This window comes from Ascaphus truei, chromosome 3, assembly GCF_040206685.1.
Source record: "Ascaphus truei isolate aAscTru1 chromosome 3, aAscTru1.hap1, whole genome shotgun sequence".
NCBI classification, from domain to species: Eukaryota; Metazoa; Chordata; class Amphibia; order Anura; family Ascaphidae; genus Ascaphus; species Ascaphus truei.
Window position 1 is genome coordinate 241,811,575 of NC_134485.1, and position 24,925 is coordinate 241,836,499.

The following is a 24,925-nucleotide window of genomic DNA, read 5'->3' on the forward strand; positions in this document are numbered from 1 at the left end:
CTATCTGGCTGTCTGCGTGCTTCCTTCATCCATCAGAAAGCAGAGGAAATGTCACTCATTAGTTGTGCTCTGCAGAGTTTCCTGCTTAAGACAGTTGTGGTCTGCATCCCAATTGCAGGAAAGCGACGGATTGGCAGATTACATAAATTTAGACCCTTAATAGCTATGCCATTTTATTTGTATTTCCTTCTGGGGAGCTAACTTGTTGTACATGTACCTGTGTCATTGTATTTCACAGAGTATGTGGTAACCTGAAATGTGCTGCTATATTTTTGATTGACCACTTTCAGTGGTCCATGTGTAATAAATAGTACAGTCCTAGCATTTAACTGTGTACAAATGGGGCACTACTCAAAATTCTGGAAGTCCTCCTGTTCTTGAGACATGCATCTCTAAATGGTAACTCTCAATGTATTACTTCCTGGTAAAATATTTTTATAAATAAACAAATAAATGAAGCCCAGGAGAGAGAGATTATAATATACCTGCTGACAACTTCATTCAGTCGCTAATGTCAACATTATTGGAACATGCTTGTGTTTAATCCTCTAGTGCAGTGGTCTCCAAACTTTTCAGTACATCGTATATTCTACACATTTTCGCGGGCCAGTTTTGGTTTGGAGACCCCTGCCTGCTGTAGTGCACTAGTGATGTCTCTGGTAAGCAGTCACAGAAGGAAGGTTGGAATCAAAGGAGTGCTTAAAAAAGACAAGCTAAAAATGACACAATTTCATCTAAGATGAACACAACTCTGAAATCGGCCTGGCTTCTACTGTAAGTAAGAATGCGCGGTTGTAGGTTACAGTCAGTGAAAGTCAGATGTTTTGTACTCCTTTTTGAAACCTCAACTCTTACTTTAGGTGACTGAGTATTGAGGACAGCAGTGAATGTACCCACACGGACTCACTTACTGCAAATCCCCACAGCTGACAGGCTTCAGTTTCATATCATGGGAGGTTTTTTTTTAATTCTTCTTGTGGGTCCGGCCTTATACTTTTTCTAAAGCTTCATCTGCAGCAAAACTCGTGAAGAATTGTCCTGCACCTCTGGCCTCTACACGGTAGTTTTTTTAGTTATTTTTTTTGGGTCACTTTTTGAAGCCGCGTTACCTTTATTGTTTGTCCTTTTCGGAAACCAGAAGTGATGACATATTCTGTAGTGTCTCCATGTTGAAATACACAGTCAGAAGGAAAGAATCATCAAGATATTTTTCGATGATTTAACTTCATACCGTTGTAGCCTCATAAATACTATAGGAAGTTGAAGCGTTAACTTTTTCTGTTTCTCATGAATATCCATGAGTTTCAGACTTGCTTTCATCTTCCTGATTACAGTTGCTAATGTATTCATGCGCACATTGCCAGGGACGAGAGCTTCTGATGGAGGAATGGCATTTAAAAAAAAAACCCCAGATACAACTTAAGGAGTAAACATCAAGAAGATTTGCAGTTGAAGTTGCACTTCTTTGGTGAGTGGGAGCAAGGTGTGTTGAAGCACACCAGGCAGAGTACTCATCCATGCAACACTTGGCTTAATATTTGTTTCAGATTGCAGCAAAAATAGTTGTGCTTTTGTAAGATGCTTCCTGCTGTACTTGGTAGTTCTAATGCTGCACAGGACTGGACTCAACTGTAAAGCAGTTTGTTGAAAGAATCGCAATAGTTGGACACAGTGTTATTCTTTTGAAGTTCAAAGAGCAAGCCCTTTCCATTCAATATTCTACAGGTGTTTTTATTTATTTTTAAATTTAAATAAATCGGTTCTGTAGTATTGGTTAATACTTACTCTGCAATTTTGTATGCGTTTTAATACACTGAGCATCCTTTGATTTCTGTCGCAGGTTTTAGCCCACTAACCCAGCAGTGCAAGATGTTTGCAACACTGTCCTGTTTGTGATATGTGGGAAATATTCCCAGTAATTGGAGCTCCAAACTGTAACAATAGATAATGTTACCTTCGTAATATAAGAATATATTGTAGCTGCTGAGTTACACTGACTGAAGGATTGATTTGAAACTGAAACGTAGCCATTTAGTGAACCCGGGGAAGCAGGATTATTGCTGATCGATCATGGGAGAGCGAATCGATAGGCAGCTTAGGTAATTAATTTTCAATAAAGATAATCAAAGGCTGTATATAATAAACGACTTTAAAATTGCCGGGCTGATCTGTACTATGAGAAAGATCGTACTGAAAAAGGTGATGGGCCTAGGTGCATGAAACTGCCTTCCAGCATAGGTTGGAAGAGCAAATGCACAAAGATACTTGAGGCACGTTTTGACACGTGGGGAAAAAAAATAAATCCTTTAACTTTTTTTTTTTTATCCACACTTTATTTCCTAAAAGTAATTGGGGAAACGGGCAAACAAGGCTCGTCAAGTGTTCCTCATCTCCCATAAGCATGGAGCAGTCATTATGATTCATGAGGCCAGCGTCTGCTTCCTCTTCTGTTAGCAAGTTTTCCGTTTAATAGCTGAATCTTAAAGAGCTGTTTTTTAAGCCCAAATTTCCTATTTGTACGGGATCATTGCATTGTGGCAATTAGCAAGTCCTCACCTGGTTACTGTTTCCTCTGGATCAAACATAAGGAAACACCGGTGCTGTTCTTGTGTTTGTCAGGGTTCCATAAATTCTGGGTTTGAACGGCTTCCATGAAAATCCTGCATTGTACGGATGTGGCAAGACTTGATACAGGAGTGGGCACCTCCAGTCCTCAAGGGCTACCGACAGGTCACACTTTCAGGATATCTCTGTTTCAGCACGGGTGGCTCAATCAGTGACTCGGTCAAAGACTGCACAACTTGTGCTGAAGCAGGGATATCTTGAAAACCTGACCTTTTTTATGGCCCTTGAGGACAGGAGTTGCTCAACACTGACTTGGTGTCTTCAGGTGCTGCGCCCCACGGCACCGAAGGATTAACACTGCGGGCGGGGGCTTTCCTTCGGCTCCATCGTGGCAGGCACTGTCCCCGGCATCGCAGACTTTTGCTTGTTTGTCCCCGATGCCAAGAACAGCAAGTCTGGCTACATCGGTAGGTTACAGTAGTGCAGTTTGTAGACGTAATGGGTTTACAGATTTACATTGTGACATTCAGAGAACTCTTACTAGCTTCAAAGCTGCACAAGTGTGATTCCATTGTATCCATTATTTACCACAAAACTTGTTTAAACTCCCCTTCACTGCTATTGCTTTTAAATCACGACACAATTAATTTATATCTCACACCCTGAATGCTTCATTGAAACAATTTTTAATATTCCCCCCCCCCCCGACTCCTCTCCCACGTCTGTTTCTCCAGTTTGTATGGACTGACAAATCCGTCAGGATGTGACACCTTGCTTGTCATGCACACAGGTTTTTTCATTCTTTTTACTGAGATCTTTTTTTTTTTTTGTGATCAAGCGAGTCTTTCAGAAATGACAAGGCTGAGGCACGATAGGGAAGAACAAAGAGTTATATTTTGATTTTAACGAACAGTGACTGCATCTTTTAGGTTTACCACTAAATAGCAAGTGGAGTTTGGGACACCTGCAGAAAAAATGAGTTCTGGTATCTTTCCATTGCCTGCCCTAACAATCTTCAAAGCCGCACCATAGCTTTCCAGCTGCACGGTCCCGGTAACCTGACTGCTCTTGTCCGTTTCTTTTCTTCTGAACTTTTTCTCAGTGACCAGTAAGCTCCAGATCTTCCGTAATCATAACCTATACCAGTACTGATTTTTACTACATTTTTTTTTTTTTTTTTTTTTTGGCACATGCTCTGCACAGTTTTCCAAATGGAAATTCTGTTGGGGACGTCCTCTCTGGCCTCTCAAAAAATTTGGATGCCTTTCAAATGTACCCTTTTTTTCCAGCCTTTCCAATTCTTGGTACTTGTCAATGGCCCTTTCTCCCCTCCCAAGCGTGCAATAATTTAAGGTGCAGAGCATGCATTCAACTTGGACAAGTTTAACTTGGATGGACATTTGTTGGACCCGATGGGTTTCTAAATCTGTTCATTTGATTGGGGACCGCTACAATTAACTGGCAGTTACAAAAGAAGCTGATTGTCACGTGCGCTATATATTTGTCAAATGTATTCAACTTATTTGGACTTTTCCAGCCAATGCTGCTTTGCCATTTAACATGAAATGGATGGTGACTCGCTGGAGTTGGTATGCGCTTTCAAGAAACGTTGGCGTTTAACCCTTCGTTATTGAAAGGGCCACGTATGCCGTGCAGATTCTGGCCCTTCTCGCTGTAAAAGTGTGTATGTTGGTTGCACAAAGGCAAGCGGTTGTAGTTTGCTTGCTTGTTCCCTGGTGATTATTGCCATGACTTGTGTACTACAGAACATGTTCAGGAGAACAACCACATGGGTCTGATGAGGACACATGGGGGGCTGGGAATGGCTGCGTGGAGAGTTAAGAAGTTAATTGAAAAATCCCTGTACGGTTTTAGCTGTAAGCAGCTCTGGGGCGCCAAGTGCATTTTGTTTTGAATCCACAAGGTGACTAGCTTTGAACTGTATTCTTTAAGAGGGTCCAAGTGACTTAAATCTTGAGTAGGGGTGGCCATGTCTTGTTCCTATTATTATTTTTTTTTTTTTGTAGGATTGCTATAATGTGTGTAGATGAGATATGAGATGCATGTAATTTCCCAGAATCCCTTGCTGCAGTGGAAGTGCTGTGTGATAATGGTGAAAGACAGGGTTGCAGACCTGTCTAAGACATGCAGATGAGCATACAGGAATATTTACAGTTGCTTTATGCTTTACTGTGGAGGGTTTTTGTCACTTTTTTTACCCACATAACCTTACAGCTGTGACCATGCAGCAAGCTTAAGCCTATAGGGAACCATGTTAAAAATGTTTTTTGTTGCAAAAAGTGACACTGTGTGCTCATTTGCATGTCATTTCCCAGAATCCCTTGCTGCAGTGGAAGTGCTGTGTGCTGGGTGATTATGGGGAAAGGTGGGGTTGCAGACCTGCCTAAGACATGCAGATGAGCATACAGCTGTATTTGCATATTTGCTTTCCTGTGGAGGGTTTTTGTCACTTTTTTTACTCACCATAACTTAACTCAGTATTATGGTGTGTGTGTGTGTGTGTGTGTGTGTGTGTGTGTGTGTGTGTGTGTGTGTGTGTGTGTGTGTGTGTGTGTGTGTGTGTGTGTGTGTGTGTGTGTGTGTGTGTGTGTGTGTGTGTGTGTGTGTGTGTGTGTGTGTGTGTGTGTGTACGCACGCACGCACACACACTTATATACTTATACAGTATACTTATATACTCATATACTCATATACTCATATACTCATATACTTATATACTTATATACTCATATACTTATCGGTGGAATAACTGCTGCTAATTGGTAACCAGTACACGTGTATGGAGATCTGGCTGGCTGCGTACTCATCCGTCCATTGTTTTCTGTTTTTAGTGAGGTTATAGCTCAGAGGTGGCAACCTATTTTTCAATGTAGCCACAGGTGCGGCGAATCAGAAGTGAAAATCGCCGCACCATGTAAAAATTGAGTAATTAGGTTGCTCAATCGAACATTTTAAAATACACACTGTTCGTCTGCTTCACTCACCTCGGCAAAATCACCTGCTGCTGCTGCTTCCCTCAGAAGTGTATGTACAGAGCTCCCAGGCATTTGGTAAGGAATCAGCTTTATTCTTTCTTTATTTGTTATATTTTGCTGTGGATCTGTGGGGGAGTATACTGTGAGTATACTGGGAGTTTTATAGAGGGTTTTGGGTGCATTTTCAGGCTTAAAAACCGTTTTTGGTTTTCACCCAGGGGCTGCAGTGATTTAACCCAGCATAGCTGCAGTTTAGCTGGCTGAAAAACTGCAGTCTCATCCCCTCTCTCCTCCCTCACTACTGGAGGTTTTTACGGGTTGTTTAAACTTCCAATTTCACTCTTTTGTTTTTCTTAGGCCTGATTCCTTTTCTCACTTGCTATTGAGAGCTCTGTGTCTTTTCTATAAAGACTTGTAAATTGTGGTGCTTGCTTATTATAACAGAGAGAGAGAGTAACTAATAAGGGGAAAAAGATTTAAAGCTGCAGCAGGTTTTAAAAGCTGCTGTTTTTTCCCCTTGCAGAGAGATCTCTTCTTAAAGGGACAGTTTCTCTTAATACCTCTCTCACTAAGCAATACCTTCCCCTGACTTAAAGGCTTATTTGTTATCATGCCTGGAAAGGGGAATAGGACTAGTGCGGCAACGGGGGCGACGCCCGGTTACAGAACACCAAAAACTGTGGCCCCTAGGAGCAACACTTAGTCACAGCCCTAGGCCTGGTCCTTCCAGTGCCCTGGCCACGCCTCCCCCAGCACCTGTTAGCAGCGTAACCCCTGCAGTCCCAGTTCCAACATGGGCACATGTGGCAGTTGCAGGCGTTAACCCCAGCAACAACAGAGCTGGGGCACACTCGTAGGAGTTGCCTCAAAGGGAACAGAGGACCCATCCCAACTCCTGCACCCGCCCCTCCCTCTGCCAAGACACCCGGTACCTCTGTGCCCACCACAGCGGGGCCCTCAAGGCCCCAGGTCCCTCCTGAGACCGCAGGAGATGTCGCTGTCCCATCCGGAACAGTGACTTCTGCACCTCTTCCTGGAGAGCGGAAGGAAGGAGAGGGGGTCGCCCTGGAGCGGCCAGCCTCTGTTATCGCTGTCTCCCCCCAGGAGGAAACACCCTGTGCTGGGACCACAGGAGATGTCGCTGCCCCATCTCGGACAGTGACGTCTACACCTCTCCCCCAAAGATAGAGGGAGAGGGAAAAGCCCTCGAAGGCCCAGGCCCCCTCTGGGACCGCAGAAGATGTCACTGCCCCATCTCAAACAGTGACATCTGAACCTCTCCCCAAAGAACAGAGGGAGAAGGAAAAGATCTCGAGGGCCCAGGTCCCCCCTGGGACCACAGAAGATGTCACTGTCGCAACTCAAACAGTGACATCTGAACCTCTCCTCCCAAAAAAGAGGGGGAAGAACAAAGTCACCCCACAACAGTCACCCTCTGTCGCTGTCCCCCCCCAAGAACCCCCTAACCCCATTGTAAGCACCGTACAGGGTGAAGGGGAGCGGGAGGAAACTCCTTCTATGGAGACAGCGGCACCCTCTCCTGGGAAATCAATTCCCAGGAAGAGCAAATCTAAAACCAATAAGAGGGTGATTGAGGAGGTTGAGGAGGGTGAACTATATTACGTTTACCCTCTGAAGTCTCAGAAGTGGAAAGAAAAATCAGTTCCGCACAAGGTGGTCCTGTCCGCGCCACTGGTTGGGATTAACCAGTGTAAGCCGGATCCCACAAAGGTACAGCCCCCCCCCCCCCTCGAATTTCTGGAAGGAATGCAGCTGGAGGTACCCGACGCCTCTGGGGACGTTGGGGAGCCTCCCAACGCCCCTCTCGGTTGGAGAGCATCCCCCGGAGAATTGTGCTTCGGTGAATTTGACATGCCGAATGCACCTATCTTCAGAGCCAGCCAAGATCCCCCTCCGGCTGTACCGCCTTCGGGTGACGCACATAGGGATAAAAAGCCCCGGTTTGCGTCACCAGAGGAAGGAGATGGGTTAGGGCTGACCCCCGTGGATGAGGGTTTGGAGGGTGTTGTGGTGAGCACTACCAATTACATCTGGGAGTTGTCTGACCTGAACCCTCTTGGTGCAGAGTTTTGGGCAGGCACTTTGTTGGGAGTGAATGCTGGGAAAGACCCTCCCTATGAAGCCCTTGTTAATGAGTGCCCCCCCATGGTTGGTGAGAGCCCTCCCGCGGATGGTGGGTGCCCTCCCGCGGATGGTGGGGGCCCTCCCGCGGATGGTGGGGGCCCTCCCGCGGATGGTGGGGGCCCTCCCGCGGATGGTGAGGGCCCTCCCGCGGATGGTGAGGGCCCTCCCGCGGATGGTGAGGGCCCTCCCGCGGATGGTGAGGGCCCTCCCGCGGATGGTGAGGGCCCTCCCGCGGATGGTGGGGGCCCTCCCGCGGACGGTGGGGGCCCTCCCGCGGACGGTGGGGGCCCTCCCGCGGACGGTGGGGGCCCTCCCGCGGACGGTGGGGGCCCTCCCGCGGATGGTGAGGGCCCTCCCGTGGTTGGTGAGTGCCCTCCCGCGGGTGATGCGAACACCCGTGGCATGTGTGCTTCTGTGGCCCCCGAGGACTCTCGGGAGACCACTGCCTCTGCCATGTCGCCACCAGCTGCCCCTGAACATCCTGACTTGGGGATGGAGGTGGAGAGCACTGTGGACCCCCTTGTGGAAACAGCAAGGAGGGGATCCAATCTAGGGCTGAGAGAGGCCCCCGCAGAGAAGGACGGGGGTCTTGAATTCTGCAGCCAAGAGGAGCCTGGGGAGTTGGGGCTCAGAGGGGAGTACTCTGGCACCATGGAGTCGGTGGACTCCTTGATCACCATTATCCCTGCCCGGGAGCTAGATAGTTTCCTGGATGATACCCTCTGTAGACATGGACATACAAAGGTGTAGTTGGCCCTTGAGAGGTGGAAGGATGCTTCGGTCATTCTCCACTCTCTCAGAGTATATATCAAGGCTAACCACAAGGCCAAACTTTCCGGGACTATCGAACATACTCGGGTCCTAAAGTTTAACAAAGTGTTGCGAGAGCACGTAAAGGCTTCTCGGGGTATAGTACCCTGAGCGCCTATGGGAAGCAAGACTCTTGATTACCAATGGCTTTGAGCATCGGTACGCTAAACGTAAATGGATGTAAGGATGGGTTTCGCAGGTTCCAGGTACTCTCCTTTTTACAAAAGGGAAAGTATTCTGTGAGTTTCCTGCAGGAAACCCATACCACTTCAGAGGCTGAAGCCAGCTGGCATCTGGAGTGGCGAGGCAAGGTCTTTTTCAGCCACCTCACTTCGACATCTTGTGGGGTGGTGACCCTGTTCTCTGAATCCTTTCAACCTGAGCTGCTGCTTGCCAAAGCTGTTGTTCCAGGTCGCCTGTTGCATATCAGGGTCCGACACGAGGACTACACGTTTAATTTCCTGAACGTGTATGCTCCTGCCACTGGACCCCTGAGAAGGCAGTTCTTCGTCAGAATGTCTGAATACCTGGAGACAGTCGACGCGGACGAATACATAGTGCTCGGGGGTGATTTTAACTGTACCCTCGAGGCTCGGAAAGACCGGAATGGTCCGGAGCCACACCCGTGTTCTGCGTCGGCCTTGCGGGAGGTCATCACCCGCTACTCCTTGGTAGACGTCTGGCGAGAACAACATCCTGAGGCATCCACTGAGTTCACCCATGTTAGGGTGTTTAGGGGTGAACGGATGTCCTGGTCCCGGATCGACAGGCTGTATATTTCCAGCCACAGCCTGTCACGAGCCCAGTCCAGTGCCATTAGGCTGGCGCCGTTTTCGGACCACAATTGTGTGTCCGTGACGGTGACGCTGCTACCTGCAGCACCCTCGGCCGCATATTGGCACTTCAACAATACGTTGTTGGAGGACAAGGGGTTTGCGACGACAGTCCGAGACTTTTGGATGGCCTGGAGAGGTTGCAGGTCAGACTTTACCACGTTAGAGCAGTGGTGGGACGTGGGCAAGGTTCATCTGCGCCTCGTGTGTCAGGAGTACACAAAGGGTGCCAGCGGGCGGCGCGATGCTTAGATCGAGGCCCTCAGGGATGAGGTGCTCGATCTCGAGAAGCGGCTGTCTGTGGCAGGAGACCAATACCTGCAGAGTATGTACGTGGAGAGGAAGTGCGCTCTCCGGGACTTGGAAGATAGGAGAGCTCGGGGGGCATATGTGCGATCCCGCATCAACTTCCTTCGAGAGATGGATCGCGGGTCGCGCCTCTTCTACGCGCTGGGGAAAAAGAGGGGAAACCGTAGACATATCACATGTTTGTTGGCAGAGGACGGTACCCCTCTGACTGACCCGGAGAGCATCCGGGATAGAACCCGGAGATTCTATGTAGATCTTTTCTCTCCGGAGTTCATCCAGCCAGATAAATGCAGGGTCTTATGGGAGGGGCTTCCTACGGTCGGTGAGGATGGAAGGGAGTGGCTTGAGTTACCTTTGACTCTGGCCGAGCTCTCTGAAGCCCTCAGTCTCATGTCCCGCAGAAAAGCGCCGGGGCTAGACGGGCTGACTGTGGAGTTCTTCCGGTTTTTCTGGGAGATGCTGGGACCTGATTTCACCGAGGTCCTAGCCGAAGCCCTAGAGATCGGTGAGATGCCACTTTCGTGTCGGCGGGCAATACTGTCTTTGCTGCCGAAGAAGGGGGATCTCCGTCAGATCTCTAATTGGCGACCGGTCTCACTGCTCAGCACGGACTATAAGATCGTAGCCAAAGCGCTTTCGCTGAGGCTCAAGTCCATGCTGGCAGAGGTGATTCACCCCGACCAGTCCTATACTGTCCCAGGCCGGAGCATTCATGACAACATTTTTCTGGTCCGGGACCTGATGCACTACGCGCAGAGGACTGGTCTATCATTCGCCTTCCTCTCCCTAGATCAGGAGAAGGCGCTTGACAGAGTGGATCACCGTTACCTTATGCAGACCCTGCGGGCGTTTGGCTTCGGCCCACAATTTGTGGGCTTTCTCCAGATGCTGTACGCCTCTGCAGAGTGTCTGGTGAAGATCAACTGGTCCCTGACGGCACCTTTTGTGTTTGGTCGGGGAGTACGTCAGGGGTGTCCTCTGTCTGGGCAACTGTACGCGCTGTCCATTGAGCCCTTCCTCTGCCTACTGAGGAGGAGGCTCACCGGGCTGGTGCTGCGGGAGCCCGACATGCAAGTAGTCCTGTCGGCTTATGCCGATGACGTGCTCCTCGTGGCCGAGGACCTAGATGATCTAGAGCGGGCACAAGAGTGCCAAGAGGTCTACACCGCGGCCTCTTCTGCTCGGATCAACTGGTCCAAGTGCTCCGGCATATTGGTGGGTCCCTTACAGGTGGACTCTTTGCCCCCCACGTTTCGTAATATCTCGTGGGGGAGCGATACTCTCAAGTATCTGGGAGTCTACCTGTCTGCTGCGGAGGACCCGGACCCAGAAAACTTCAGTGATCTTGAAGAACGGGTCATTGCTCGTCTGGGGTCATGGGTGTATCTGTCGAGAATGCTTTCCCTTAGGGGAAGGACCCTGGTGATTAATCAGCTGTGACCAGTCAGCTTTGGCACCGGCTGATAGCCATGGGTCCAACCCCCGAATTTATCAACAAGATCCAGAGGAGGTTGATGGATTTCCTCTGGATGGGGAAGCATTGGGTCTCTGTGGGAGTTGCGTGTCTCCCTTTGGAGGAGGGTGGACAGGGAGTGGTGTGTGTCCGCTCCCAGTTACACACTTTCCACCTCCAGTACCTGCAGAGATACCTATTCGCAGATCCGTCTCCGCAGTGGTGCCAGCTGGCAACCAGTTTCTTTCGCCAGCTGCGCAATATGAGGTATGACCGGCAACTGTTTATCATCAGGCCTGACGGTTTAGGTAGAGACCTCTCGGTGCTTCCGGCATACTACCGGGACTTACTGAAGGCCTGGAAATTGGTCTCCGCGACCAGGAAGGAACAGGCGGTGGGGGTTGATTTCCTTGCCGAGCCCCTGCTGTATATTCCGGCAGTGGGGGCTCGGATGTTGGATTCACCCTCTATTTGCCGCCGACTAATCCTGGCGCAGGTGACCAGAGTCGGAGATCTCCTGGACTATGAGCGGCGAGACTGGGTAAGCGCAGAGGTGCTCGCGCCCCGTATGGGTATGCTTACTGCCCGTGTCCCTCGTCGTTTGATCTAGGAGATTAAAAATGCCATCCACCCTGACTCACGCACGTTCATCGAGGGGGTATTGCAGACCGGAGAGCCTTGTCAACCTTTCAATCCTAGCTCTCCGGATCTTTGCATGGAACCCAAACCACGGCAACCCCCTCGGGCTCCTCTTTCCCCCAACCTCAGCAGGTTGGGGGATATGTCCCCGGCATGTTTCCGCAGCATGCCGAGGAAAGTCCTGTATTCTCTAGTGCTCCATATAGTGCATTACCTCGCCCTTGTCACCCGCCCAGATACCATCTGGAGGCGGGTATTCCCTGCGAACGAGGACGAGAGACTCCGGTGGAAGGAACTCTATTCATCTTTGGTTCCCCGTCCCGCCGGGGATTTGAGTTGGAGGGTCCACCACGGAGCGCTGAGCACAGGAGAGTATTTGGCACACTTCACAGACTCCCCCGCCGCCTGTCCTTTCTGTGGCGAGCAGGAGTCCGTATTTCACATTTATTTGAGTTGCACCAGACTGCAGCCCCTCTTGTCCTTCTTGAGGAGCCTTCTCCTGCAGTTCTGGTTAAACTTCTCTCCTCATCTTTTTATTTTTGGGTGCCCAGTGTCCCGAGACAATAAGCCTAGGGATCTCCTAGTCAACCTGCTCCTGGCAGTGGCTAAGGTAGCCATTTACAAGACCAGGAAGCAGCGTTTGGAGAGGGGGGTCCCAACGAACATCGTGGCAGTGTTCCGGGCGCTGGTGCACTCCCGTATTCGGGCAGAGTTCACGTACGCCGAGTCCGCTGGGACGGTTTCAGAGTTTGCCTCCCAGTGGGCGTTAGGCGGGGTGCTCTGCTCGGTATCCCCCATCATGGGTTCTTTTGAGTTAACCCTTCTTTTTTAAGTGCATTTTTTTACAGTGCACTTGTTGGTTCCCTTATATATTTGTTTGACTTGTTTTTCTTTGTTCTACTTGGCAACAAGTAGAATTGCTGTTTAACTTCGCCGGCCAATCGGTATTAAACCAGATCAAAATAGGCTGCTTCACTTCGTTGACTTTTTGAGAAAGCGGAAACCAGCACATGCCACCAGGAAAAAGTTCATTTTACTGTGGGAGCTGGCAAACTCAAATTTGCCACTTGTGGCGATTGGCGACAGGGTTGCCCACCTCGGTTCTAGCTCTACACAAGTCGGCTTTATACTGTTCAGTGCATAAGAGGACTACAAATCAGTGAAGTCATTTGCCAGTAAAGGTTTAATATAATCTTGTATTTGAGAACACAAGCTGTTTTTCCACCGCTTTAGTATGACGGAACTTAATCTTAAATATCAGACTAATAAATTGGCCTCTTAAAGCCATCTTCTGTGCTGCTGTCGCGATGTCTGTGTTATTGCTCTGCCCTTGTAGGCAGCGTTGCAGTGGCTCGGCTGGTGGTTCATTTGTTCGGTAGCTCTCGAAGCGTGCGGACCTACTTCTGCAAGTTACATAATGCAGCCAATCACATGGCGCCGTTGGTGTGTATGTATATGTGAGAAGATGTCTGTGCTAAATTTAGGGGAAGGTTATCTGTTGAAGTTTGCATTAGCAGGATCTAACCTAAATGGAGACCAGATGATCTTGTAGAAACAGATTGCATTTTGTGCAGTGACTTACTGTAAACCAAAGTGGCTTACCAGGGATATTATTTAAGTAGCTTCCAAAGTGATTTAACAAAGGGAATTATGGTTTCACTCAATAGATCAGGAGGGTAACAAACCAAGAGACACTTTTGTAGTGCAGTATCCTGTACTCCGACTTAAGAATGAACAAGTTGTGGTGCATGGTGACCAAGAATCTCTCGGGCACCACCCGGCTACTTGTCAACAGGCAGCGCCGCGCTGAGAACATGCCGCATTGTTTTAAGCAGTCCGTCCCACTGCTGCCCCTTTGTTTGGAGTAAAATCTGTTGCAGGTTTATTTTGAAACTTAAAATGGGTAAAGTGTTTTTTTTTTTTAATCGCACGCTGAAATGTAATATTTCTTACGAAAATGCCCAATTTAGTCAGAGAATCTGTTTTTGAAAAAAGGTGGGTCTTTTTTAGTGGCGGAACATAAACACGATGTGGGTGCCGCTATTTATAAGGTGTATGAGCAACTTTCAATTTTTTTTTAAATTTATATTTTTACATTTAATAAAAAATGTAAATAACACAAATTTAGTTAAAAAAAAATATTCCCATGTCTAGTTAGTACGGAGAGCGACATTTATGAGACATAGGATTCTGTGAGATGTTTCTCCCAATTGCCCTCTTAACAAACTAAGACTGTGACCTGGGATAATGTCCGAGACACAACTTTTATAGAAGCTTTTTTCTTATTAAGGAGGGACGTTTAGGGGTCACGATAATTTAGGGGATGCTGGAGGAACCTTAACCTCCCTCCCATCCCCCAAACCCCCACCCCCCTCCAACATTGCTCTACAGATTTTATTTAACCCTTTCTCCACGGGAGAACTTTGCAATCTATTGCGAAGTGGTAGGTCGGGAGTAAAGAACAGAGAGAGAGCAACAGAGCTCCATTATTCTTTCATTATTGTAATTAATTGTTCGGTCAGGGGTGGGAAAAAACAATCCTCGAGGGCCACCAACAGGTCAGGTTTTCAGGCTATCCCTGCTTCAGCACAGGCGGTTCAGTCTGTGACTTAAGAAGGGATATCCTGAAAACCTGACCTGTCGGTGGCCCTTGAGGACTGGAGTTGCCCACTGCTGTGTTAGATGAAGGTACTTGCATGCCTCCAGGCTAAAAGGGAAAGCTTTACCTTGTCTGAGCATTGTGCGATAGTCTCTATTTACAATAACTTCATACACATGAGTCAGGGCAAGGAGCCCCCTGCTATCTTGCCGTCAGGTGGTCATCCTGCGGACAGGTAATATCCGCTATTATGGATTTGAATGAGTTGACTCATGACTGGGGCCCTGGCGGAAGGATTGCAATCCTCATGATGTGATTACTCCCTAGACATCTGTTTCCTTTCCGTGCACTAGGATTATACTTCCCATGTGTGCTTGACCCTTGCTTTACTTTGTCGTGCTCCTTTTCTCATCCCTGCTCTCAGGAGCACGGTTACCAGCAAGATGCCTGAGTGTTTAATCCTTTCCAATTGCCTACAGGGACACGTTAGTATAAAGATGTCTCTGTTTTCTTTCTCCATTTTTTTTTTTTTCCCTCTGGGGGGTGTGATTTTTATTTTAGGTTGCCTTAAGTAGACAATACATTTTTATTTTCTATTTTAATCTCGCTTCATGTCATTATTTAAAATGTGATCTACTGGAGAAAAATAAACTCTGCGAACACCATTACTTAATTTTTTTTTTTTTTTTTTTTTTTTTTAACCCATTCACTGTCTGAGATGCTCTATCTCAGTGTAGTTTTCTAAACAGATTGAAAGCTGCTGGAGAATCGATGCACATTGTGAGTGCTTCATAACAGTTCATTCTTCTTGCACTTTGTGACCTGCCTGCACTGCCCATGTAACCCGCAGCGGTTTTGGCCAGATGTATCCTCAGTTGACCGTAGCTATGACAAACCCGCTATGCTGAATTTGGTCCATACAGAGTCCTGGTCCCACTTTCTTTTGCTTGCAATTGGTGGTTCAGCTGAAATGCCACATATACTTACTGATGCAATGCCTCACTCCGGGGATGCAATTTCACAAAGCTTTCACTTCCCTTTGAGGCTCATGCTGGGAGAGTAAATGTACTTTTAACCATTTCTCGTCTGAGTGCCTGCAATCCAGTGCAAATTCCCAAGGGCTTTCTAGATCAAAGCCTCTGATTCAAAACAGAGTCCTATTCAATCCTATTGAATTCAGAGGTTTTTTTTTTTTGCTCTCTTGAATATGCTGTAATTTTCTTACTCCACCTTTGCCCTGGTTTTGCAGCTAGGAGACTTTGATACATATCCCGGCAAGTGGGTTACGATTTATTTGCAAAGCAAGTTCAGCGCTATTTCTCCCACGCTTTGGAAGATGTGGCGACTACTAAGTGTGTGTGGTGCTTTACCTGCAGCTCACAGAAGGCCCGCTGCGGGGAGCCTGGGGTGTACCTGGATCGTGTGGTGACAGCGCCTCCACCTGTGAGGGATCCTGACAGCGCCGGATAACACCTTCACAGGACCCAATGCAATAATTACGCACAGATGTATATAATAACAGGTTTACTGCAGGCAACTTGGACTACTATAACGCATATAACACAGGCCTTGCATGGCCCTAGCCCCACCTTGTCCACACCCTAGTAGGGTCTTTCCTAATGTACTGAGGTGCCCTGGACACCTAACCACCCTGGTGTCCAAAGGAGTCAACCCACCTCAAAGTGTGTGGGACAGTGCTGCCCACCGGGAGAGTGTAGAGTTGGTGCACTTGTTGACTTTCTGACACCTGCCAGGTGCTCCAGCACCTGGTACCTCTGGCTAAAGAAAGGGCCCTTCTGTCCCATGATGTCAGCGATGGCGTCCGCCTCAACGTGGGGTGGTATCCAGCTGGAGGGTCCCACTATGAAGTCTATCTGTGGGGTGGTCTGGTCCCAGACCACAGGCCGCTGATACTGCGCGTTGCCTTGTTGCTGTGTCCCTGACACTGTACATAATAAAGGGGCAATGTCCCTATCTAGAGGGGCTGTCCCTGTAGTAACCACAATCGAGTGGGAGTCGGGGCCTAGCTGGGGCCTATAAGGGGTCTCTGGCCTATCTCAGGGACCACTGACACCCTGAGCACACCCTCACACTTCTCTGTCCCAGCTCCGACTGGCGTGGCTGCCTGCGCGACAAATGTATCTATTCTAGGCGCAGGGGATCTCTGCAGCCCTATTGACTGGTGCGCGCCAGGTGTCCCTTGTACCAGAGGCTTATGGGACATGTAGTCCCTGCATAGAGCCTCACCCAACTGGCCGCCGCTTGCGCTACCTTCTTCGCATGCGCACCATATTACGCATGTACAGGCACCAACAAGACCCGGTCACCCCTCCACTGGCCGTAGCACCCCTGGCACCCGCCGGACGCATCCGCGCACTCTCCCCAGCCTCCATTGCCAGCCGCAGCAGGAGGTAATGGGATAAGGGGATCCAGGGGGGACCTGGCCACACAAGCAAAAAAGGATAACAATACAGAGTAGAACGATCAGTACATAACTTAATATTCTGCTATTTCCATACTTGTCAGGTTATTCAAAGTTGTACATGATTTGCAGTTTTAAGTCACAAATGAAATCTAGGCTGGCTCATGTGTCAAGGTTTCCAGATAGTGTATACAGTACATCTTAATCAGCATCTTTCTTGGCATTAGCAGTCTAATGTTAGCATCTGCTATGTTGTTACTGCACAAACTCATGTCTGATGATTTACACGTATTCAAGGTTATGTGTGTGTGTGTGGGGGGGCGGGGGGTGCATAATAGCTGATTGGAAGCAGAATAGTTAAATATATCACTTCATCATAATAAATATCCCTACTTTGAGACTGACGCAATTGCAGATCGTTACAGTGTTGGTGGTTCAGATAATCTATTGTTCTACATTTGGAAGCTCTTTGGCATTTACTGGGTTAGATGGTGACATGTCAGAGCAGAGCTATACTCTGTCAGAAGTTTAAACTTAACCATCACAAACCGGACGGGTGCTGAGCTTGATGGACCACTTGATCTGAACTAGTATTTGCAGTTCTTATGTTATGCTCCCAACTAAGCCTGATGCTTAATGGAGCTAATAAAAACAAGTTCCTATGTGATGAGTCCACATTGTCATACAGTCTTTTATTTAGGTTTGATGGTTTTGAGCAGGAATAATTAAACAAATGATTGCAGTTTACAGACTATGGGGTCTGTTTAATAAGGTCACCCGGCTGCAAAGGAAAAGAGTAGTGGAACAAACTGGACAACGTGTATTAAAGACGAAGAATATCCATAAAAACATTTAATTTAATGAGGGTGCAATTCTTTTGCACTGATTGTTGCAGCCAGGATACTTTGGTAAATAACCACTGCGGACAAAACTACCATATACTCTTCATATCTTAAATAAACAACAAGTACACCTTGTTCTGATGCATTTCGGTCTGTGTGCTGAGGCCAATAAGAAAAGAAGCTCCCTGTACCACGATTTAGGAGATAGATAGCTGTTTGGCGCATATATGTGGCTATTCTATCCATGAATCCAAGTGAAACATCATAAAAAAAAGACGTTTTCTGCAGTATGTATGTAGTTTTCTGAGAAAGTATCAGAATCAGCCTGAGGATAAAGCTATGAATCCCAGTTACCCACTCATTGATCTCCTTTTTGTTCATTGTGACACAACTACTGGCAGCAGGCTCCATCAGAGGCACAGGGCAGTGGTACATCTAAATGTGAGTATTATTCCAATTACAAAGTGTATGTCCTGCATTTACAACAGTCCAGGGACTATCCCAATGAGGTTTTGAGCAGTGGGTTCCATTAACTCTTAACCTTTTAGGGTTCATTTGTCTCTTTATGGACTTTATATTAATTGAGGATCATTCTGATTCATTCTTCAGCACTTATACCACTAGCCTCATACTGTGCCTCTTAAGTGCAATATCAAACGCATTTACATTTACAAGATCCAGCGCTGGAGTGTATATATCACCACAAACCTGTTATATCTCCATAATGAAGCTTGCTTTATTTTCATAGGCCATGAATGATATTAGAAATATAATCTGTAGAATTAGTAACATGATTATGCGGATAACTATTTTGACATAAAATTACCACTTAGATTGTAAGCTCTTCGGGGCGCAGACTCCTTTTCCTAATGATAGTTTTATGTCTGAAGCGCTTCTTCCCATTATGTCACGTGTATTATTGCTGTGAAGCGCTATGTACAGAGATGACATTATATAAAGAGACTGCATACATATACATACATAATATTGGTATTCTTCATATGCTGACATGTTGGCACAATCAAGGTGTGTGTGTGTGTGTGTGTGTGTGTGTGTGTGTGTGTGTGAAATCTCCCAAAGATTGTGGCCCATATGTACTGGTGGTGCTATACCCTAAGGCTAAGGCCCCGGTCTCTCCGCTGTAACGCGCGCCCGCGCTTTTGGCGGCGCGTTCAGCCGATTCCCCGGTCTGCAGCTCACTGCAGGAGGAGAGACCGGGGGGGGGGGGGCGTGGCGGAGGAGTGACGGGGGCGCGGCCATGACGTCATCCGGCAGGTTCGCCCTCATTTGCTGAGCCGCCGGGGGGCGTGCCGTATCGCTCGACGCGAGTCCTGCTCTCAATTCTATTGAGAGCAGGAGTAGCTCTCGCGTGAGCGCTGCGGCCCCCCCTCGCAGCGGGCCCGACGCCATTGTGGGGAGGGCTCTCGTGAGCGCATGTAGTAGGCAGCGGGGGCAAGGCCTTAGCCAGCTTCCAGCTATGGGAGACCCCTTACAGCCCATTCATTTAAACGGTCTGTAAAAGATCTTCTAGTGCTGGAAAGGACCTTGTGACATTAGCACTTCTTAGTAAATATGGTATATTTTGGTATGTGACTCTCGCAGCCACCACCAGTTTACGTTCTTTCAAAACTAAAGCTGTCTCACATTTTAATTTGTCTAACTATTACATACACCTATAATATACTGTATTATTTTTAACTGTGCATACAATACCTTGTATATAATGTAGACCCTTAACTGTGTTTGTAACGATGTACTATTTGTCATCTTAACTCTATGCCCAGGACGTACTTGAAAACGAGAGGCAACTCTCAATGTATTACTTCCTGGTAAAACATTTAGTAAATAAAATAAATGGGCAAGTTGCAGTAGCTCCTGGACAGTGGGGCTTTCACCGTGTGACGTTCACCTTTACACTTCTCTCTCTTGTGCTTGTAGCACTGTTCTGTAGAAGGAAGTGCTTTCCTGTGCTGCTAGACACGTTTCCTTCTCCCAAGTAGAAGACACAGAGTTGGTAGAAGTGGACAGTTTCTATGTAGCTCAGAGTAGCTGTCTGCTGACTGAAAAGTAGATTAAAAGCATTGTGTGATGCATCACTTTTTGATTCTATTAAAACGATCGCATATCACATGCTCCTTTCAACAAAATTGGTCCCTGAATCTCTGCAGTGAAAGTAATTAAACAGAAGACAGCCATAATTGTTGTTTTGTAATCTCGATATTCTCCAGAGAGCATCTTGCAGCAGCTAACATGCAAAGAGAATTGTGCTGTTAAAGGAATTCAGCAATCTGTTTCATTTTTCATATTTAATCCTCTGTTTATTTAGATAGAGTTGAGTAGAGATAGTCACAAGTGATGCATGTAGGGTATTTGAATTGATGCTCTCTAGAAGAGGGGGAACTGTCCCTTCTCTGTTCTGGGGCCACTTCTTTTATTAAACCTCCATCCCAGAAAAAGCCGCTCTAGCCTCCTATACAGACATGCTTCTGCTCCCCGGCAGGGTACACATCGCCGATGGCATGTACACCCACCCGTTTCTGTGACTAGATGAGCAGTCTTGGCAAAGACCTCATGCAAACGCCATGTTTAAAAAGCCTGATGAATTTAAGAAATCAAACTGTTTTGGAAAAACTTTTAGCTTTCCGAAAACCATTACTTTTACAACGACATTTTTTTGTAAGAAATAAATTAGGTCTGTTCTTGCAGAGTGAGTGAGTGTGTGTGTGTAATAAAAATTCGGACTGTGAGGTCCGAAACATTGCTCCTGATAGTGAAAGCCACGTGTGGTAAATAAATTCTATTTGTCTACTATTTGGAGAGTGCTGCAGATTTTCTATATTCTACATGCGTTGGACCTGTTGGTGTGTGCCCTGTCCTTCCGCTTGCACCCCTGCTACTGATAAGTGTGCTCCCGACATTTTTGTAATATATTTGTGTGTATATGTATTTATTATTGTATCTTGTTGATCCACAAACAGCTCTGTCTGAATGAAGGCACCAATAAAAGTGGAATTAATTAATTGTTGCTTTCCCCCCCCCCTTGAGTTCTTCTCGTTTTTCATTTTGTCGAAACAAGATCATACTGAGAAGCTATTGCATTTTGCAATATTGATTTAAAAGAATGAATACCTAGGGAAATGATCTGTAAAACCGAAAATATCACATCTTGACAAACCAGAATTGAAACTCTGTTGGCTGTCACTCATTTTACATTTAGACTGTTGGTAGTACCAAGCCAGCGATTCGGTTTCAGCATTGTTACTGTGTGTGCGGCCTTTACACACAGCGAAGAAGCTAATTACCAAATTAATTCAGCTGTGCAGCGAGATTATAAAGTATTGTTAGGCTAAGGTCTCGCTGCACCCGCGCTCGGGGTCCTGGCAGCGCGTGCACAGCGCTACACCGCGGTCTGTAGGCAGCTTTCTGCAGCTAGCGGAGGCGCAGCCTAAACGGGGCGGTGGGCACTGCCATGAACTTGATAGGCTGCCATTGGTTCGAGGAGATGCTGTGTGTGTGTGTGTGTGTGTGTGTCCCATCTGGATTGTGGCATGTCCCTTTGTTGCTGCCTAGAAGCATGACCACTCGCCATCACACAAGGAGGGTGTTTTGCTTCTCTTCCTTTTTTTGGTTGCAGCATTTTTTTAATGGGGGTAATTTGTAACTTTTTAGTAAATACGTTTCATAGAGCAAACGTTGGAAAACAAGGATCAATGTGTTGAGTTGGTAACTCGGTGAAATGAGGGAGGGGAAGCGGGCCGATGTGTGCAGCCACTTTGAGAGATCGCTCTGCACTTCCTCAAACTTTGTGCGACCTGTTCCAGTTGGAACCTGCAGGCCGGGGACTTTCTGCAAAGGTCACACAGATAATACATGGGGTCTAAAGTATTGGGGCATCGGTTACTTGTACAGAAAGTGGGGGGGTGGGGAAAGGTCGAGTCCCAACCACACGGTAGCAAAAAAAGATATTTTCAATTATAGCTTTCTACAATAGCATATTTAGATATATCCACCCGCCTCCCCTGTTCATGCCAGGCTGCCGGCGATCTCCCCTCTTCATTGGCTCACAGCGCACGATGTGACGGGTCGCCACACGGGAACACAATCTTGTATCCCCTGCTGGCTGACGCGCCACAGTGCGAAGAGGGACAACAAGCAAGGAGACACCGGGGCCAGGTAGAAAGGAGGAGAGGGACTGGTGAGAGGCACGCGCGCCGCCGTCAGCAGCGGGGACTTGGCCTACGGTTACGCTTTGGCCATGGTGACGTCAGGCTGAGGTTGCTGGAAAAAATCAAATTGAGATGACTTCCAGTGATCGCGACCAAGCCATTGCTGCGTTGCGCTTACTATAAGCGCACGCAACGGCGGTAATGCATTTGTTTTGATGCGTCGATGTCGCCGGCAATATAAGCGCAGCCTTACTCTTTGTGTGAGGCTGCAGTCACAAGCTCCCATCACCAATCCTAGAAACTGTTTACTAAATGTGTAACTACTTCACTTGTAGAGATGTCTGTAGCGCATTGCCAAACCCAACTCCCAAAGTGGTTATTAGTGCAAGTTTATTTCCATAATCAAATTCAACGTGTATCCTTCTTATTTGATTGCTGTTTGCTATTTTATTATGTTTTGTTAATAGGTGTAGCATAATCGCAACTTGTAAATTGGGTTCCAATTTGCTGCCTTTAGTAGCTGAATGATGGGGTATGGTGGGGCTATTTGTCCTGTTGTAAGTATCAGTATTACAGACCTGTGTTCACTGGGGCTCTAAAGATATGTCTCCGGGTCCTGGGAAATATTGTTGGCGGTGTTTTTATGGATGGGTTTAGCAATTTAAGGCTCTCTGAATCGTGCAGTTGGTTCAAACCTCAATGGATGGGAGTCCAGAGATGTTTTCCTCGTTCTACCCTACAACTATAAAAATGTATCCATCCTGAACTCCTCAGAGTTCAGCGTCTGTGTTTCATGTGTGTGGAGGAAACCTGACTTACTGGGCTCTTTGGCAGAAGGTGCTGAGAAGATGGAAAAGAGCCTTTTAGAAAGTTCAGTAATCTCCTTTATACGTTGATTTGTTTTGTCCGTCCTCTCTTTCATGTAGTTCTGTTGGTTGTTACCTTTTGGTTTATTGCATTGCATAGAAAAGGTCACTCGTGTTCTTGTTTTCTTGGTGGCTGTTGGGCTAAGCAGCTCTTGTATGCAGAACGTGGTCTGAAATGCATCTGGTCACAATAATAAATGTGCTTCACAACGGCACATTTTTCATTCTTATTTTGTGGCAGAGACCAGAACCATACATCCTAACACCTTTTGGTGTTAAGTACAGATATTCCATCTACCCAGCAGCAACCTGTTATCTGTCAACACTTTTTAAAGAATGTGGTTACTAGTTACAATACTATCGCCCCATCCTGTTTATTCAAGAACCTCAAATTATATTGTCAAGAATATCTCCAACCTCGCACTGATGAGACCCAAAAGGTCAACACATCTGTCTGTGTGTAGGCTTTATAGGCTATGCTGAAAATGCTGTGTAATACGGCAGACATATGCTTATAGGGGTCTATGTTAAAATGGACAAGAAGCAACTGATGCTGTGTGCTCATTTGCATGTAATTTCCCAGAATCCCTGGCTGCTCTGGAAGCATTGTATGCCAAGAGATAATGGTGAAAGGCAGGTTTGTGGACCTGTCTGAGACATGTGAATGTGCGCATAAGTGGTATTTGTATTTAATATCATGGTATATGAGATATCCAGAAGACTGAGGCTTGACTTGAAAGCTTGGTGTTGCTGACTCTTCTGTCACGCAATGTGATTGATTTCAATGTGCATCATTGGACTCGGTGGTGCACAGTCCGAAGACTTCATTAAAAATGTGTTGTTTTTTTATTTTTTATTTTTTTTTTAAAGCTTACTTTGCCTATACTCCATAGAGCGGATGGGTCCTCTACTCCATAGAGCGGGTGGGTCCTCTATCTTGTAAACCACATATTGAGGAGCTCTTTCCTCCTATTCTGTTACCACCCAGCTCCCAACCCTAGCTATGACCTGTGTCTGACATAACACATTCCTCGCGAGCAAACCAGACTTATCGCATCTTTCTGCCAGACTGATAAATGTTTTTTCCCGAAATGCAAATCCCGAACAGACTGGGTTAAGTGATATTAAGGATTTGTTTCTCCGGATAGATCACCTGTATATACAACATTCTAGAACATGGTGGGAGATCAGTAGTCTAGAAAACTACCCGAGATTAGACCTGGTCCCAAGAGGTCTGAGAGTTAAACTAGACCCATCTCATCAAATTGAAGATCTTAAATTTATAAACACACAGATACCCAACAAGCTCTTAGAAAATCCAAACATTACCACATAATATATATATGTATATAAGCAGTGGTTGACAAATCACCAAAAAATCTACTCGCCACACAAAAAAATCTACTCGCCACCTAGTACCAAACGTGTGCTGCTTGGGCCAATATTTACTCGCCCGGGGGTTAAATCCACTCGCCCGGGGCGAGCAAATGTATAGGTTTGTCGAACACTGTATATAAGTGTCAAAAGGAGTGCTAGTGGGCGTGGCTAAATGTATACAACAAAAAACAGACAAAGATGCCCAAAGCTACTTCCAATGTGACAAAAATACACAGTGCAATACCTATATGTTCTCTTGAAAAAGAGTAATTTAGTTTAACTCTTTGGCCAAAGCGTCTTAAGCCTGCTGCCACTTTCAAGGCATGACCGTTAGCAGGTCCTAACACTACCTGAGCTAAAATTCTTATTTACCTGTATAATTACAGGAAGAATGATCACATTGGATCTGTCGTAACCCAGCAAAATGAAACTGACCTGCCAACTTGGAAAGTGGGGAGGGGCGAGCTTAAACCTTGGGGGGGTCTCCCCTCCCAAAAGCAGCTGAGACCAGCAGCACATAGTTAATAAACACACAGATTCCCAACAAGCTCTGAGAAACCCAAAACATTACCACACATGTATGTATGTATGTATGTATGTATGTATGGAAGTGTCCAAAGGAGTGCCAGTGGGCGTGGCTAAATGTACAGTATACAACAAAGATGCCCAAAGCTACTTCCAATGTGACAAAAAGACAGTGCAATACCTATATATTCTCTTGAAAAAGGGTCATTTAGTTTAACCCTTTATACGCATGACCTGCTCCACAGTGACGGAATTTGACGAACAGGCAAAGGACATGACTCTTAGATTCATTGAGAGAGGGTACAGCAAATCCTGCCTCAAAAGGGCCTATAGAAGAGCCAAGTATTCAGACTGCACAACGCTAAACACCTAAACCAC

At 46.8% G+C, this 24,925-nt stretch overlaps 1 protein-coding gene across 3 annotated transcripts in view; it reads left to right on the forward strand.

The window, feature by feature from the left end:
- The window catches only part of RASA3 (RAS p21 protein activator 3), a 257,766-nt gene that overhangs the window by 43,523 nt on the left and 189,318 nt on the right, over positions 1–24,925 (forward strand). The gene's annotated exons all lie outside the window — the stretch shown is intronic.